General features: G+C 36.8%; 1 protein-coding gene across 3 annotated transcripts in view; it reads left to right on the forward strand.

Annotated features, from left to right (window-relative positions):
- Positions 1-18924, forward strand: part of DGKB (diacylglycerol kinase beta) — a 527879-nt gene that overhangs the window by 60244 nt on the left and 448711 nt on the right. The window lies entirely within an intron of this gene.

An 18924-nucleotide genomic window follows, 5' to 3' on the forward strand; every position in this document is an offset into this window, starting at 1 on the left:
CGCCCCCCCCCCCCTATTTTTCAGCCTAATATTTCAAAAAGTACTGGAAATTTGGAGTCAGAGATACTTTATGGAGTTGGCTTTAGAGGTTGTAAAAAAGAAGAGCTGTCAGGACCTTAGGATAACTTGTTTAGTGTGTGTAATTATAGAAGAGATAGGCCATGGTAATTTGCTTCATAATGGGGTATTGCTAAATATTAAGTTTATTCATACATACACAAAGATTTTGTTTACAAGAAGTTTGTTTTTACCATAGAGTTTCAGGAATATGTCTCTTTCATGAAATGAGTGTCAGCTATACATACGCATAGCAACTGGGTCAAGGTATTGAAGGGAAAAAAAAAGGAAGCAAATAATACATAGGAGGCACTAAAAGGTTTGGAAGATGATGAGTAGAGAAAAAATAATCCATAGAGAATATAATAAAAATGGTGAGAGTGAAGGAAATAACAAGGTACTGAGAGAACAAAATGCAAGAAATGGAAAGGGAAAAAGAATCAATAGCACATAATAGTGAGAAAGGCAAAAACTGATGCAGCTGGTGAGGCAAAAGCCGATATAAGGTATGGCATGTAGGAGATAAGTTTCAGGACCAACTTGAATATTATGAAGGAGAGGCAGAGAAAATGTTTAAATACAGAAGAGGGATTTAGAATCTATACTAATAAAAGGGTAATATGCTAATTAGACCAGACATCTTCTGGATGTCCTTCCTGACAAAGCCACAGTGGCAGGGGCCGAGGCAGAGATGGTTAGGAGCGATCAGGCAGGGAGTCAGGCGAGTGGTTAGGAGCCAGCAGTACCAGATTGGAGAGGGTGTAGACCAGGCTGAAGGAACTCCCCCCCCCCGCCCTCCCCCCCCCCCCCCCCGCGTGCACGAATTGTGTGCACCAGGCCTCTAGGAATAAATAAATGTGATGATAACAGTGAATAATAACATGTATAAGGTACATATTATAAGTCAGGAACATTGATAAACACTTCATGCATCCTTTCTGAAAAGTCTAACCTCACAGGTTTTCTAGACCTTTCCTAACTTGAGGGTTGTAGTATTCTGGGTGAGGGTGAAAGAGTGTTGCCGGGTATTTGCCAGGAAGTCAGAAATCCGTAAGAACATGTGCATTTTTTCTTTTTCTTTTTTTTTTTTAAATATATTTTATTGATTTTTTACAGAGAGGAAGGGAGAGAGATAGAGAGTTAGAAACATCGATGAGAGAGAAACATCGATCAGCTGCCTCCTGCACATTTCCCACTGGGGAAGTGCCCGCAACCCAGGTACATGCCCTTGACCGGAATCGAACCTGGGACCTTTCAGTCCGCAGGCTGACGCTCTATCCACTGAGCCAAACCGGTTTCGGCCATTTTTTCATCAATAATAATAAAAATAAAACTATCACATGGAAGGGGGAAGTGTCATAAAATGTTGACATCAGTATATGGTCCTCATACTCAAAAACTGTTTCTAGCTGCTGAAAGCACAGTTCATTCATTGATCACATAAAGAATATTTGGTCCAGGATGGCTACATTATTGTTTATATCCTTATACATAATAATTAGTGAATCAACTACAATGATTTACCTATCGTTTCCAATTTCTATATGCTGTTTGCACTATATCCAAATATCAAATAATGATAGGATATCCCCAAAAATGTATACACACTTTAACAGCTGATAACTCAGTTTTCACTCTTTTTCAGGTTTAACTGATTTTAAATAATGGGTGAAACCAGACTAAGCTTTGAACAAAGCAACTTTATCCTAAAGTGCTACTAGGCCTTTAAAATGGGGATACATAAAATATAAATTTATGGTACAAAATGATTCTTGATGTTTGCAATTCCATTGCTTTGTGTTATCAGCAGTGCCTGGACTAGAAAGTTCATCCATTTGAAAACTGGCATTTACAAAAACAATTATTCATTTCTGTAGATTCTTTTACATTTTGAAAATGAACTATATTAATAAACATTTACTTTATAATCATTCACAGTGTGTATGCATTTTTGGGGGACACCCTGTATTTCCACGTGTCTTCCTTAGAGGTAGTATTCTGTTTGATGTTGCAGTTGCAGGAAATGCAAATACGAAGTGATATGGACCCTTCCTTCAAGGAATGCTAATTAATGGAGGATTGAAGGCTAAAAACTAATGGATGCTTATTTCTAGGCAGAATATTGTAAGTGCCACGAACCAATCTTGGGGTTCTGTAGGACTTAAGTGTTCAATTTAAATTGGAAAAGGGAAATCTTCATGGAAGAAGTAGGATTTGAGATGAATCTTGAACTATAGGTTTCAGTTTAATGAAGAAGGAAATGATATAAAGGGATATTCAGCATATATTTGAGGACGAGTGAAGGTGGCCACATTTAGCCACACCACAGATTAAGGGAGTAAGTGGAATTAAGGTTGGAAAAATGACACAGAATCACCATACACAATGCTAAACTCGAGTTGGGCAGTAAGAATTAATTGCGGGCTTTTGAGGATAGGTCACACCAACAATACTGTGCTTCAGAAAGTTAAATTGGGCAATTATGAGAATGGTATGTGGTAACGGAAAGAGACTAGAATCAGGCCAGTAGGCTATTGGAATAGACTAAATAATGTGAATGAATGATGAATGATGACCAGAAAAGTTGAGAGTCAGATGGGAACTAGCAGAGGAAGCTTAGGAAATAATAAAATATGAGAATTGAGAGCTAGAGATGGATGGGGGATTTGGGTAACATAATCCCCCAAGTAAAGAAAACAATTAATTTGATTTAGGTTTGTTGAATTTGGCTTGATTATTAAAATATATTTTCCAGTGTTTGGGTACTTACAGGAAAAAGGCTTTATAGGAAGCTTTAATATAAAATAGGCAAATTATTGCCATACAGCTAAAATATCATTTATAATAATTACTAATCAGATATTTCAAATTCCATTAGAATTGTTAAGCAGAATTTAACAAAGCCTCAAATATATCACAGACTGCTACTTTTAGTGGCTAGGAAATGTGGAGGTAGATTTAATTATATAAGAATGCTTGATTTAGTAATCGATTTTGTCAGTGTCTAAGACAAGTAATAAAAATTGTCAGAAATGTAAAAGTAACATACGGAGACAAAGATTAATGAGCAAATAAATTGGTAGTTAAGAAGTAACATGGTAAATGTAAGGACATCATTAAAATGGATTGTATGAGAAGATAAATTAATGGGTTAACTGAGTGAAACAAATAGTGCTGATTCCATGATTATTAGACTTGCTATTCTTTTTGAAATAACGAAGACAACATGAGAAATGTTAGATTTAATCCTCATGACAGTGATTTTCAATTGGTGTGTCCTGGCAGGCACACTGATGTGCTGCAAGAATTTTTAAAACTTGCAATACCTGATTATTCAGTCCGGGTCACTGACCTCTTTTCCCTTAGGTTGTCAAATTTTAAAAAATGATAACAGCCAACATAACAATAACTGTCTGGTGTAAATGAGTCAAAAGTACACCTAATTTTGTCAGATTGGCAACAAATACATTTTTTGATATGCCACAGAATTTTAGTTATTAGTTGATGTGCACCAAGAGATGGAAAGGGTTGAAGATTGCTGCCCCATGAATTTTCCTATATAATTAAGAAGCAAAGACTATCATGATTAGAATGTGTCCTCATGTCATAAATCTCCATTGTCAAAATATACTAGGACACACATTTATCCTGAATATTATACAAGTAGTATATTTTCCATGCTATTCAGTGCATGTGATCTGTTCATCAGCCGCATTTAAGAATCATATTTTTCATGTTGCAATACAATTCTGGCAAAGTGACTATATATATATGGAAGTGGTATATTGGATATGCTTTCTGGATGTTAATTTTTGTACCTTTCAATAAGAAACAATTTAGATGTATTAGATGATTAAATTAAAAAACAGGTTATTGATTTCAGTTTTAACTTGCAAAATACTAGGATTATATGTGGTATATATCAAACAAGTATTGTATATGCTTTTGGGGAATGGGGTTGGGCTGAGGAAATCTAGGTCACGTTGCGTAAGTTCATGGAATACCTACCCCAGCAAAACCAAATTATTTAAGTTTAACTTAGACATTTTCTCAAGTTATCTGATTTTGGATTCTCTATAATTGGCACAATATACCCCATCTGGGCTGCTATAACAAAGCACTATAGGCTGGGTGACTTATAAACAACAAAAATTTATATCTCACAGTTCTGGAGGCTGGACGTTCGAGATCAGGGTGCCAGCATGGTTGGGTACTAACAAGGGCCCTCTTTTGGGTTGCAGAATGTCAACTTCCCATTGTAACCTTACGTGGTGGAAGGAGCAAGAGAGGTGCAGCAAGCTCTCCAGGAACTCTTAAAGGGCACTAACCCAATTAATTCATCAGAACTCTACCCTCATGACCTCTCTATTCCCAATTATCTCCCACAGACCCTTCACGTTGAGAGTAGGGTTTTACCATATTTATTTAACATATAATTAACATAGTCTATTATACTCTGAAACTATAACTGATTTCTCAACTTCTAGGCTTTTCTCATGATTAATTGGGGTAAATAGAGTGATTGATATAGGCACAGCATTCCTGGTTAGGACGCTAGCACATCAGACAGCTTGGGTTCAAATCCTGGTCCTACCATAATTTAGATTTCTGTCTTTGGGAAAGTTTCTTAACATCTGTGTGTCCCATTTTTTGCATTTGTGAAATGGGGAAAACAATCAATAATTATCAAGTATTGTATGTATTAAATTGAAGGAGTTAATATATGCCAAGTAATAAGAACATTGCCTGGCACGTTGTTAATGATATAGCGTTATTATTTTAATAGAGAGGGAGTGAGTTTGAACACACTGCTGATGATCATGTAGAAAAGTGTCATGTTTTGGAGCATTGAGTCAGTGTCTTATTTTCTGTTATAAGACTAGATTCTTCCCACAAGGTAGAAGCTTCTGGTGCTATTGGCAGCCTCATTTCTGTGTTGTCCCCACAAATGCTGAAGGCAGCTAATGTGAAGCCCGCTGTTGCTGCCTACAGCATGCTGAGAGCATGCTCCTGTTTAGGGCTTCAAGCTGAGTCACTCCATGGGAAAGATTTCCATTGATATGTGGGAGAGGAGTATAATTTTCATCTCCACTCTGTATATAAAGTCATCCAAACTGTAGTTATAAGATAGCTCTCACTCCTGCCATGCAGAGAATTGAGCTTTGCACATTATTAGTTTGTCAGTGCTTCCTGCTGTGGTTTCATGGCACAGGGAAGGGTAAAGAAACTCCAAATCTCTTCATAGATAACACTATTTTCTATGTGAAATCTACATGGTATTTTCAAATGATCCATTATCTGCCCACATATTGCCATTTAGGATATGCTTTTTATTTGCTATATATAAAGCGTGTTGCATAGCTTGTAAATTTTTTTTTTTTAAAAAAATACTGTGTTATTATGGAGGGAATACTTTCAAATGTTCATACATTGCATACTGTTTATAGCAGCTGGTATTATGTAGAGAGTTGCAAAATTATGATGAACTTGTTCTTTTCAATAAGGACTGATGATGTGCCTAATTTTGGACCTATTGTATAATTTTTTTCCCCACTGAAGAGAAGCATGCAGCCTGGCTTAGTGGAAAGAGCACAGGCTTTGTGAGAAAACCACTATTTGACAGTGTTGTACAGCAGCCCCGCCTTCTACCTATTCGTGGTATGACCTTGAAAATGTGACATGAGCTGCCTGTGCCTCAGCTTTTGCACTGGGAAGAGTAGAATCCCACCTCAACGTGTGGTTGTAGGGTTTAATGAGACAGTAATCCTCCTCCTAATAAATCCTGGAGTTGTAGCACCATACTGTAAACAATATCCACCAGTTTATTTATTTATTACTCACAATAAACCTTAGAGGGAAGCAAACCTCCTCCAGGCAGGTCACCTGGCCCATTGCAATGGCAAGGTAAGTTATAACAAAGATCAAAACAGTAGTAACTCATTTATGTTTCTTAATGAACATCAATATATTAAGAAATAGGTTATTATTAATCATTCTTCCAAAATAGTGAAATCTGGAATTTGGGAATCAGGTCCTTACCTCTCCATCAGCCACAGCCATCACTCAAAGGTTTTTTTGCATATAAGGCAAAACAAAGAAGCAAAGCTGTTAGTTATGGTTTTGGCCCCAAAATGTCTTTCTGGTCTCTTATCCTGGAAGATTGGACTTGATTCTGTTTAACCTCAGTGATGCTCTGCCTACAGTAGAAGCATATTCCTGCATTCTACCCACACTCATTCCTTCGGCACTTGGAACTTCCCTCACTCTTCCTTTATGAAAACATGGGACGGGAAAGAGAGATGAGGAAAAAAAAATCATGAAGCAGTTGTAATAAAAAATATGGTTAAGTTCTTTTCCATTTTAAGTAGCCTTATTCTCCCGACAAATTCCACCTTCCAGCATGATGATCTATGGTGTCTTTTGAGATATGTTTTCTGCTTGATTCAAACCAGATGGGATAAGGACAGTGGAAGGTGAGAGACTTGACCACCTCCCATGTACGGGTCTTCCATTACTTGTTAAGCATATTTAGATCACTTGCTAGCCCTCTTTCTCATTTGTCTTGCAGGGATTAGCTTTTATTTGTGACCCTTATCCTGTGATTCATTGGCTCTATTTTGGGAGGCCAAGCCACTTACTGAAAAGTACTCTCTTTGTACAACTTATAAAAATAAATGGCCCGGGGTTATTTGGCAAGGTAGCTGGGAGCACATTATTTGGTCAGAGAAAACTGGGTTTGAGTGCTAGTGTTGTGGTGTCCACCTTAGTTTCCTCATCTGTGTCCTAGGATGCAATGATGATTAAATGTGAAGATGCAGGTAAAGTGCCCAGGACTCAATATGTTATTGCTATGATGAGGCTCATGAATGGTGGTGACTGAGGTAGTTTAATAGCAAAAGAGGACTTTTTCCCTTTGATTTAGGCCTACCACTTATACTACTTATTCGAAATGTGTTGACTTTGCCCTGACACTTGGTCTGAAATTGGGATCTGCGACTCTATTTTAGGTAATATGTGTCTCTCATTTCCGACCCTGATTCTTCTGATTCACACTGATTAACTAAGCAGTTCCTGGCTCTGACCCAGATTTTATTTCTGGAATGTATGTTGGCTGCATAATCTCTTTTGCCTCATCTCTGGCTCTGGTTCCTATTTGTTGTACTGCTTCAGGACTGAATATCCCATTGGTGGTTTCTCTGGATCCATATGTCTTAAATTTTTCAATATCTAAATTTTACAATAGTAAAATAATAATTATGAATGTCTAAATTTTCATTATTTTTTTCATCTTACAAAGACTCAATTTTCTTTTTCTTTTTATATTAATCCTCACCCAAGGACTTTTTTTCCTTTTTTTTCTTTCTTTTTTTTTTTTTTTATAAAAAGAATGGAAGGTAGAGGGAGAGATAGAGAGAGAAACATCATTGTTGATTGGTTGCCTCCCACACGCACTGAGACTAGGGCCAGGTATTGAGCCTGCAACCAGGTATCAAAGTATGTGCCCTTGACCAGAATCAAATCCAAGATTCTTCAGACCGCAGGCTGGCACTCTATCCACTGAGCCAAACTGGCTAGGGCAAAAGACCTAATTTTCAATGTTTTTAAACATCTATTTTTTTCAACTCTTGAAACTTGACAAAAAACAGTTTCATTAAGATTTATGGTCAAACTAACTTTAAGTTAGGCCTTCTGTGAAGTATTAGTTAAGGTGAGCCAAATTAAGGCTATGGCTGAAACACTCATAAAATCTCAGTGGCTTAACAAAACAGACGTGTATTTCTTGATCATGTTACGTTTCCAAATCTGAGTCGGTAAAGGGTTTATTTCACTTTGTCCTCCATCAAGTCCCAGTCAAATGGAGCAGTCATCAACTTTAAAAATTGGCAGATGCTGTGGCAGTGAGAATTGGGTGTTGGCTCTTAAGGCTTCTCCCGGCAATGAATGATATGCTTACATTTCTTTGGCCTTAGCGAGCCACATGACCACATCTAACTTCAATGGAGTCGAGAAATGCATTCCTTCTGTCAGCTCAGTGTCAGGGGAGAAATAAAATATTTGGTGAAAACTACTAATGTGGCCAGTATCACATAAGTAAAATATAACCTGTCAGTTACCTTGGAACATTAGGCAAGTCAACATAGCCTCTTTAAGCTTCTGTTTCTTCAGCTATAAAATGAGGAAAATACTCCCTCCTTGTTTATAAATAAAGCTCTTGTTTCCATCACTAATATTGGTATGACAAGTTATAATAAAAAGTTCCCACTATATTCATGCATATTAAATTATTTTCTTAACTCAGTTATAGGTTAAAGGTTGTTATTCAGTGGATGTTCCTTCAGTTGCCTTCCCTTCCCCCTATTTTAGCTGGAAGTTCCCCACCACCACCACAAGTATGCATACTAAAGGACCTTAATTTGACTCATTGATAGTTACTTTGCTAACAATATTTAGTATCTTTTACTCTTAGGTATTGATTGGCCCTGGGTAATACGAAAATGAATATCGTAATGCTTTTAATCAAAGAACTTAGTCTAATGAGAGAAACAAATAAGGTGGTAAATGATAAAGCAATGAAATACATTCTCTGAATGTAATATATGCAAGACTATATTTACATTAAGGTATAATTGACATCACATTGTATTATTTTTAGGTGTCCAACAATTTGATGTTTTGTGAAATGATTAGCATAATAAATTTAGTTACTATCCATTACCACATAGTTATTATATACATAATTTTGTGATAAGAACTTTTATGGTATAAGCTCTTAGGAAATTTCAAATATATACTATAGTATTGTTAACTATAGTCACCATGCTGTACTTTACATCCCCAAAACTTATTTATCTTACAACTGGAAGTCGTACCTTTCAACCACCTTTATCCATTTCACCCCTCTTCCTATCCGCTCCCTCTTGAACCTTGGGCAACCACCAATCTGTTCTCTGTGTCTGTAAGATTTTTCTTGTAGTTTCTACATATAGGTGAGATTTTACAATATTTGTTTCTCTTTTCTGACTTAGTCTAATGTATTCAAGGTCTAATCAGGTTGTTACAAATAGCAGGATGTCCTTCTTTCCCATGGCTAAATTATATATATATATATATATATATATATATATATATATATATATGTGTGTGTGTGTGTATATATATATATATATATATATATTAGTAATAATATATATTATTATTTATATAATACATATATAAATAATAATTATATATATAGTCACCATATATATATTGGCTAAAAAGAGGGATTTTGTTTTTTCACATGGTAAAGAAATTCATGTTTATTATGGTTCATATGGGGAAATAACTTGTGATAAAAGATTCTGAGCTTACGGCCAAATATTGATTTTTGTTTTGCTTTTATTCAATTGTCTTAAATTGATCTCTAATGTTTATCTTCTTAGTATATTAGTTTTGACTTTAGCAAGTCATATAACCTTCTAAACTTTAATTTTATCAACTGTGTAATTAAGAAAATAATAAGGCCTATCTCACAAGATTGTTGTAAGACTCAAATAAAATAATATGTGTGGAAATGCTTTGTAAACTGCAAACCACCATACAAAAGTGAATTATTGCTTTCATTATTATCCAGCTTTTGCTGCAGACTCTGGGTATCCCATATCTTGCCCATGACACCACCTTTACTCATGAAAGTGAAGATTGGAAGTTCTCATTCCAACCATCTAAAGTGGCCACCATCTCATCTTTCAATCAGATGTGTCTTCTCAGTTGATATATGATCCCTGCCTCTTTAACCATTTCTACTTTTTTTTCTGGTTCTCCATAAATTCTGACTGATCCTCCCTGAATTAAAAAAACCTCATGGATACTCAGCTATCTTGGGGAGACTGATGGCTGGCAAAGCTTGGCACTGGGCCTTAATTGCTCCCAGCATATCTTGTTAGAGTCTCAACTGGCTTTCTTTTCCTAATGATAAGAAGAGGACACTTCCTTTGTGGTATCCCTTCTACAAACTTTCTAGTATATCAGAAAATTGCATCTATTTTAACTTCTCTTATCTACGTGGTCTAGGTCTTATCATCTATATCTTGGCGTTTTCTAACCTAATGGAGATTTGCTTTCTAAACTACTAATGGCACAGAGATACTGCCACTTTTCCAGATTCTCTTCTATAAGATGGCTTTCTAATCTCATATTTCATTTGTATTTTAGAGCTCCATTTCTGTTGTATAACTATCACTTCTTCAATAAATAGTTCAAATTATCTTTCTTTGGAACTTATACAATATCCTTCATGTGTCTTTTTCTCCATAAACGATCCCCAATTTTCTTTATAAACAGTGTATAATAAATAGGAATAAGTCATTAAATGGCATGTTTCTTTACCCAGTATTATCTGCACGGAATTTCTCGGAGGGATCACCTTGAAAATCACACATAATACAGCTTGGTCCTGTAGAAATAGCATCAGAATAGAAACAGCATTCTCAAAGCTTATGTTCCTTTAGCAGGTCTACTGCAGAGTCCAAGATGTTCCCGTGTTGTCACGGACTCTCAAAATGCTCTACACTTCTCTACTGTCACTTTGAATGCCAGTGTGGGAGCTTCTTGAACTTCCTATGGTATGTTTGCATTTAGGTGTGGCCATTCCACAGGTCGAAAATCCTAGGTAATGCTTCTCTAACTGTCCCCATGCAATTTCTCCATATAGTCTTTCAAAGTGTGCCCAAGTCCATGTTTTACAAAGAACTAATACTAGGAGTCCCTGATCAAAGACATACCTAGGATACAAAGAATGGAGCAAAGCATTTATTCATTTTTCCTATGCCCTTTCTTCTCCTGTTTCCCTTTTGTTTGCTTTTTGTAGCTCTTTGCAGTGTCTTGGCTGTATCCTGTCTGAATTCAGCAAGGTCACAGCTGGCAAGACCATTATTTTGGAGTCCTGGGTAGTCAGATTCAGCTATTATTCATGGCTTCATCCCATGAGGGCAAAATATGGCTCTATTTTAGAGTATGCAAAGTAGTAGACTTTTAAAGCAAGCCAAATGTTTGCATTCTGATACTTATCATCACTCAGAACATACCTGGGATGGAAAATATAATATCTAACACGTATAAACAGCTTAAGAGTTTATCATAAGTCAGATTTTTCTAGGTACCTATGCTTTATCTATATTGACATAGACCACAAATAGATGCTTTGTATTATGATCTTGACTGACGAGGACTAGGTCAATTTAGTAACTTTAAAAATGGAAACTATAAATAAACTTAAGTAATAACAATATTTTGCTACTATTTTCCTTCTCCAAAATAAATAAGTTTTATTCATCTCCTTTCTCTATTTCTTCATCTTTTTTCCCCTCTTCATTCTACTTCTCTCCAATTTTTCTCCCTCCAGCCCTCCATTTCCTTTATAGTCTGGGAGCGAAATTTTTTCCCCCTTAGTTCCTTTGGCTGGTCAAATAATTAAAATAACAAAAGACCTTAACAGGAAAGAAATCTAATTTAATACATGCATAGAGGAAATTTGCACAAATATATAAACTTACTAAAATCCTTAGTGAATTAAGATGAAAACTAGATTACATTAACCAACTGTACTTAACATTATATTTGAAAAAATTCTAATTTATGAGATAAAACAAAAATCTTTCTAGAAATAGAGCTATGTTCATAATGAAAACTTCTAGGCTTTATTTTGTAGTTTTGTGCTTGTTAGAACAGCTGTGGAAGAATCTAACACTTTTATCTGTTATTTCGGAGTTTATACTTATCCCTTCATAAGTGTTACCAGGCCCTAATATTTGGGTCCGTGTGCCTGTGCTAACTTGCCAAAGGAAGTGCACCAACAGAAGTTTGCAGTTTAGAAAAAACAAAGTTTAATATTGAATTGCCTAACCAGAGTGCAGGGAGCTAGTGATCTGAAGACCTGACTCTCTGATGGTATGGAGGTTACAGATTATATAGAGCAAAATCACAAGCTACTGTGGGTTAGGGGTTTAGGGTTGTGTTTGGAGCTGATTGGTTAGAGGTGAGGTAAGGCTAATAGATCATATTTTTAAGTCTTGACGACAGCTCTGAGGTCTGCTCTAGCATCCCTCTGTCTGGAAAAGTAGCTAGAGGATCGTTCTACCTTAGGGCTCAGGAGCTGAAATATAATTTAGGTCAAGATGTTACCTTGCGCCTGCCAGAGGTCCAGATCTGTGACCATTAGTCAGGTCTGGGGTAATGTCTTCTGCTTCTGCTGCCTTGGGGATTGCTGATTATCCAGGGGTGAGGCTAGGCCTGTGAAGGGGAGAGAGGGAGAGGGAGAGGGAGAGGGAGAGGGAGAGGGAGAGGGAGAGGGAGGGGGGGGAGGGAGAGAGAGAGAGAGAGAGAGAGAGAGAGAGAGAGAGAGAGAGAGAGGAATATGATTTCTAGATCTAGGATTCAAAGCTAAATTTAATAGAAGTCATAAAGACCCTCAGCTTCATAAGCCACTAGCTCCCTTGTTCATTGCTCTCAAGGACTGCCCCCATTCTGTAGCCCTTCACCTTCGTAATTCTTCGTTACTCCCAAGGGGAGCAGAATTTGCCACCGCAAAATATGCCTTTTGGCATAAGGGTCATCTTGAGCTGTTTATTTTTAAAAAACTGTGCAGACACAGGAGAAGCTCTGAAAACAGACTAAAGATTGCCTTTTGTAGGAAACACATTTTTAAGGAAAATCTCCATGTAAGGGTGTCTCCATCCCTGTACCAGAAAGAGGAGGATGACCAAATCTCTAGAATCTCTTAGCAATGGGAAAGGCCTCTAATAAGGACATCTGTGTAATAACCAGAAACCCCCAGAACTAGGCGTCCCCAGCCCCCAGCATCTTCCCTTTGTCTTTACCTGGAAATGGTATTTAAGGCGGTGGCTTGGTCATTTGGCAGTTACTCAGTTCTCCTGAGCACCTCTCATGTATACAGGAAGTATACCAGTTGGGGTAAAAGTAGATTGACAGTTGTGAGTACATGAAACACAGTGTTTATTTATTTATTTAATGTATTTTTATTGATTTCAGAGAGAAAGGGAGAGGGAGAGAAAGATAGAAACATCAGTAATGAAAGAGAATCATTGTTCGGCTGCCTCCTGCATGCCCCTACTGGGGATCGAGCCTGAAACTGAGGCATGTGTTCTTAGCCAGAATTGAACCTCAGACTCTTCAGTCCACAGGTTGATGCTCTATCCATTGAGCCAAACCAGTTGGGGCGAGTTTATTCTCTTTTTTTCAATATTATTTAGTTGAGATTTTGTTCCTTAAAAACCTAACATTGTTTTCCTGTTATTTTAGTGATATTTCAATAGTGTTCAACTCACCATTTTTATTTAAAGTGAGCCCCAAACCTGGAAATTTGCCCTGACTGGGAATCAAACTAGTGACCTGTTGGTTCAACCACTGAGCCACACCGGCTGGGCCAGAGTTTGTTTTTGTATTATTTATTAATTATCGTATTATGTTCCATATGAACACTGTAATCCTACTTTTGCCCCACCCTGTACATATTACTGAATTTCTGTTTGTTTTTCTGTGATAATGTGTTTTTTATTATAAGGAGTCACAGCCAAAAAACGTAGAAAAGTAGAGGGAAAATAGTTTTTCCTCTTCTACAAATCTCTCTCAACTACAAATGTTCTTTAGAATTATTTATTCTTTTTTTAAAATATATTTTATTGATTTTTTACAGAGAGGAAGGGAGAGGGATAGAGAGTTATAAACATTGATGAGAGAGAAACATCGATCAGCTGCCTCCTGCACACTCCCTACTGGGGATGTGCCCACAACCAAGGTACATGCCCTTGACCAGAATCAAACCTGGAACCCTTGAGTCCGCAGGCTGATGCTCTATCCACTGAGCCAAACCAGTTAAGGCTAGAATTACTTATTCTGTAAAAAGTTGACTAAACATCTCCTCCATATTGTTCCATTTATCTGCCTGGCTTCTGCTCTCAGCAATTTGGGAAAGCCATTAATGGTTTTCATGATCAATATTAATTGTTTATTTTATGTGAACTCTTTAAATTAATTGAATTAGATAACCAATTATTCCTTCCTAAAACACTCATGTCTCTTCTTTTGCAGATCCATAATTTCCTTTCTCTTAGCCAATTTCTGGACTATTTGTCTCATCCTCCTTTGTAGATTCTTCTTCTAAAACTGTCCTCTAAACGTTGTCTGGATTCTGGATTATGTTCCCTTCTAAAACCCAACTTTCACTGTTCCAAGGCTTTAAATGCCTTCCAGTGCCTTTCAAAGGTATATTTCTAACCCAATCTTCTCCACTTCAGCTCTAAATATGCAGCTGTCTAGTTGACATCTTCAATTGGATGTCACATTGACATTTCACTTCTGAATTCTTGACTCCCTTCTCCATCAAAATAAAACAAGAAATAAAACATAATTCTGTTCCTCCCTTGGGTTATTGCATTTTAAATTTGTGTTATTACCATTTCATAACTTTGGAAGAAAGGTTAAGACTTATACTCGATGCTCAACTTTTCTTCTCAACATACTGTCAGCAAGCCAGCTCTCCAAAATTATTTCTCCATTTTCCTTAATTTATGCTGCTTCCACCATGAACCCTGTCACCAATGTTTCTCTCCTGGATTACCAGACTATCCTTCTTCTTGGTCTTCCTGCACCCCCCCCCCCCCCCCCCCACACAGAGTTCCTCTTCAATATAGTCTCCACAGAGAAGCTGGAGGAAATTTTGGAAAACATTAATGCAACCATGTCACTAACTTACATTAAACCATGAAATGATATCTAATTGTAAAGTGGGATCCATATTGCCTACCATTCTTTCTAAGACATGTGTGGGTAGGCTTTGATGAACTATACTAAATTATCTGGTAGTACTTTCTTTTGCACACTATATTTAGCCACACTAGTATTATCATATTCTGTTACCTTTTTCTGGATATATTTTGCTTTAGATTTTTCCCACAGGAAGCTTCCTTTTCATCTTTTTAGATTTCAGTCCGAATGCTAACCAATCTGAGGCATCTTCTGGTCACTTGAGTTCTTCCTTCCTGATATTATCTACCTCTATCCCCTTGGCATGTCCTGTATCACAATGAACATGGTTTGGATTTATGTCTTTGTTATTCATTATTTTTACTAGAGGCCTGGTGCATGAAATTCGTACATGGGGCAGGGGTCCCTCAGCCCGGCATGCACCCTCTCCAACCCGGGACCCCGGCAGTCAGACATCCCTCTCATAATCCGGGACTGCTGGCTCCTAACTGCTTGCCTGCCTACCGGCTTGATTTCTACCTAACTGCTCCCCAGCCGGCCTGATAGCCCCCAACTGCCCTCCCCTGCTGGCCTAATGGCTCCCAACTGTCCTCCCCAGCGGCCTGATGGCCCCCAACTGCCCTCCCCTGCCGGCCTGATGGCCCCCAACTGTCCTCCCCAGCCGGCCTGATGGCCCCCAACTGCCCTCCCCGGCCAGTTCATGGCCCCTGACTGCCTCTGACTCGGCCCCCACCACCATGGCTTTATCTGGAAGGAAGTCAGTTGGAAGATGTCTGGACTCCCACTCTTATTAGCATATTACCCTTTTATTAGTATAGATAATTTCTAGTTCCTGAAGGTATTTACTTTCTTTACAGATACATATTCAACTTGTAAACATAGCATTTAACACAAAATGGGCACTCAGGAATTATGGATGTCATGAATCAATGGAATTGATGATAAATAGGGAAAATAGCTTTAATCTATTAGAGAAAGGGTCACAGTAGGATGTTCAAAGAGTTTTTGATAGGAAAATAAACATTTCTGACTTCAGGATTTCATTCTTCCTAGTCATTGGTATGGACTTAGATGTGAAAAGACTTTTTAAAAAATCTCTAAATAAGTAACTATATGGCAGAGGTATAAACCTTTCTGGGATCCGGTTTAACAGGTTCACAGAGAGGATAGATAGCTTAGCATACTTACTATAAATCTTGTGATGTTTCTAAAACGTCTGGTCTGAGATTGTAAGTGTGGAAGTTGGGTCAAAAAATATGCAGTGGACCTACTGTAGAACTCCAGTTCTAGATTGATTCAATTATAGAGCCAAACTTTGCTTCAGACTTTACCAAGTTCTAGTTCTGAGATAAATTTCTGATAATTTTTAATTAACTTTGTTATAGTTTCTTGAATTAAACCCAATAGAAAAGTCAGATAAAGGAAGGAACACTATTATGCATAGCATTTCATATACAATACATTTCCAACTATCCATCCAATGACCAACTGTAAGTTTATTAAGAACATTTACTTCTTTTTTGTACTTATCTTTGGTAAATTGAAATAATTTGAATTTTCAACAAGCTTATTTAATATAAGATTTTAGTTCATTGGAATCCATAAATGATAAAACACCATTTTTTGATTATATGTAAAGTTAAAAAACATTTTTTAAATGATTTGAAATGCCCAACCCATGGGAATCTTTGCAAGTGTTAAAATATGAGGCACTATAGAACACCATTGCCAAGGTTGTGTTTTTTCAGGATTTTAGCACTTACTGAACTAGATTATAGAAATAGTTAACTATAAGTTGAAATGAAGTATGGCATACGCAGTTTGAAAAGCAATTAGCGTCAGGGAGGAAGACTTTTCTCTACCCTTTTAGGTTCTTCTGTCTAATAATCAAATGAACATAAAGCAGATTAACAAGCGATAAAACAAATTTAACTTTGTATGTACAAGGGCTCAATAAGAATATGGGGTCCACATGCAGTCAGGCAATTGGGTCTTACATGCCATTCTGAATTAAGAAGGGATAGGAGTCTGGGACTTTAAAGGGGAGGAAGGTAATTCACATGAAAATGGGAAAACAAGTGTTTGATAAACAATGTTTGCTATGCCATGCAGTGACAAGGGTACACCGGACTTTGATCCCCAAGCCCTGCTGAATCCCTCCTACCACATCTGGCACATATTCCTTGTATATATCTCTGGTAATAGTGCTTTTTCTGGAGCAGGCTTTTTGTGTAAATTCTTTTAGGCAGTTAAGAGGGATGTAAAAAGTTCATTCTGAGTCTTATTTTTAAGGTATAATCCTCATGCCAAAGACATACTTTAGGGTGACAAAACCCTGCTCCCCCACAAAATACTACTATCTCCCAGTGTCATATAAAATAAGATTGCCTACAAATTATTGTAGTAAAGGAATAGGATTTTCTAGATGGTGTTTTGAAAAATATAAATAGAAATGGGTTTAGAAGGGTTTTTTTTTTGTTGATCTATTCTTTATGATTTATATAAAAGGTGACCAAGAATGCCTTAAGCATAGAGAATCATTGGATGATTGATGATTGAACATTCCTAGGTAATTTCTACAATGAGCTGGCATTAGGTATTGTATTGAAAGAGTTAAAAAAACCTCTTTGGTAATATCTACCTTTATTTTTCTACCTTCTCTTTCTTCATGAGTCTCTGTTATGCATCAGATCCCAAAACATAATATGGGGTGAGAAGGAAGGATGTTATAAAGACCTCTCTGTATATTTTGACTTATCTCCAACTTTTCAAAATTTATTACATTTATTGGTTATACAATACATTTGACTCTTCATTTACTTTTATGACTTAACCTATTGTGTTTAGTTCATGTACTTCTATAACTCTTGAAAGTTATAAAACTCTTGTGGCTAAGAATATGGACTTAGAATTAAAATGACTAGGTTTGAATTTCAACTCTACCAAATTAATGCAACTTTGTGCAACTTACTAAATTTCCGGTCCTCAGTTTTCTCATCTGTAATTACAGTATATATGTCATAGGAACAAAATGCTAGTAATTGTTATTATGTCCACTTATTATTACTGGTCAATAATACAATTGATTTATGTAAATGGAATACATATAACTTGAAGGCAGGGCCTCTATGTCCATTTATCCTCCAATAAGATACTTAGAGATACTCTGTATGTGCTATAAAAATGAAAGGCATTGGGGAAAATAAGTTGAATATGGAAAGTGAATGAATCCTTGGCATCTGGAAATGATGGGGCATAGGTTAATGGAAACCAAAAAAAAAAGAGAAAGGTGGACAGAGTTGTAGCACAAGGGAAAGAGCAAATATTTTAATAGTTAGATGTAATCAGTTCTTTTAATGAATAATTAAATATTTGCTAATTTATATTCATTTTCAAATTGCAGACCTATGCCTATTTTTGTAGTAGGCACTTGTCTAATCTTTTGTCTCTTGCCTTTCCTTAAAATACTACCCTCTCTAGTTATTTTCTCTTTCACTCAAACATCTCTAATACATACATTTTGATCATACAGTAGTCCAAATATCATTTCAGAAAAATTGATGTCATTGTCTTTGTCATTATTCCCTTCTCACTTGCAAAATGGGAACTTCCATTTGACAACTAAAAGTTCTTGATTCATAAAATAATTTGACCTGCCCTAACCGGTTTGGCTCAGAGGATAGAGCATTGGCCTATGGACTGAAATGTCCCAGGTTCGATTCTGGTCAAGGGCATGTACCTTGGTTGCGGATACATCCCCAGTGGGGGGTGTGCAGGAGGCAGCTGATCAATGTTTCTCTCTCATCGATGTTTCTAACTCTTTATCCCTTCTCCCTTCCTCTCTGTAAAAAGTCAATAAAATATATTTAAAAGAAAAGATTGACCAGAGGCATTTGTCTCCCTTAGTTCTTTCTCTTCTCTAAAGAGCCATTGCCTCTGTATCTGTTTCCCTTATGTGACAGCTATTTTATAATTCCTTTCTACATGCCCTCTACATAGAGCAGTGATGGCGAACCTTTTGAACTCGGCGTGTCAGCATTTTGAAAAACCCTAACTTAACTCTGGTTCCGTGTCACATATAGAAATTTTTTGATATTTGCAACC

The sequence above is a fragment of the Myotis myotis genome, unplaced genomic scaffold (genome assembly GCF_014108235.1).
Source record: "Myotis myotis isolate mMyoMyo1 unplaced genomic scaffold, mMyoMyo1.p scaffold_m19_p_11, whole genome shotgun sequence".
Classification (NCBI taxonomy): domain Eukaryota; kingdom Metazoa; phylum Chordata; class Mammalia; order Chiroptera; family Vespertilionidae; genus Myotis; species Myotis myotis.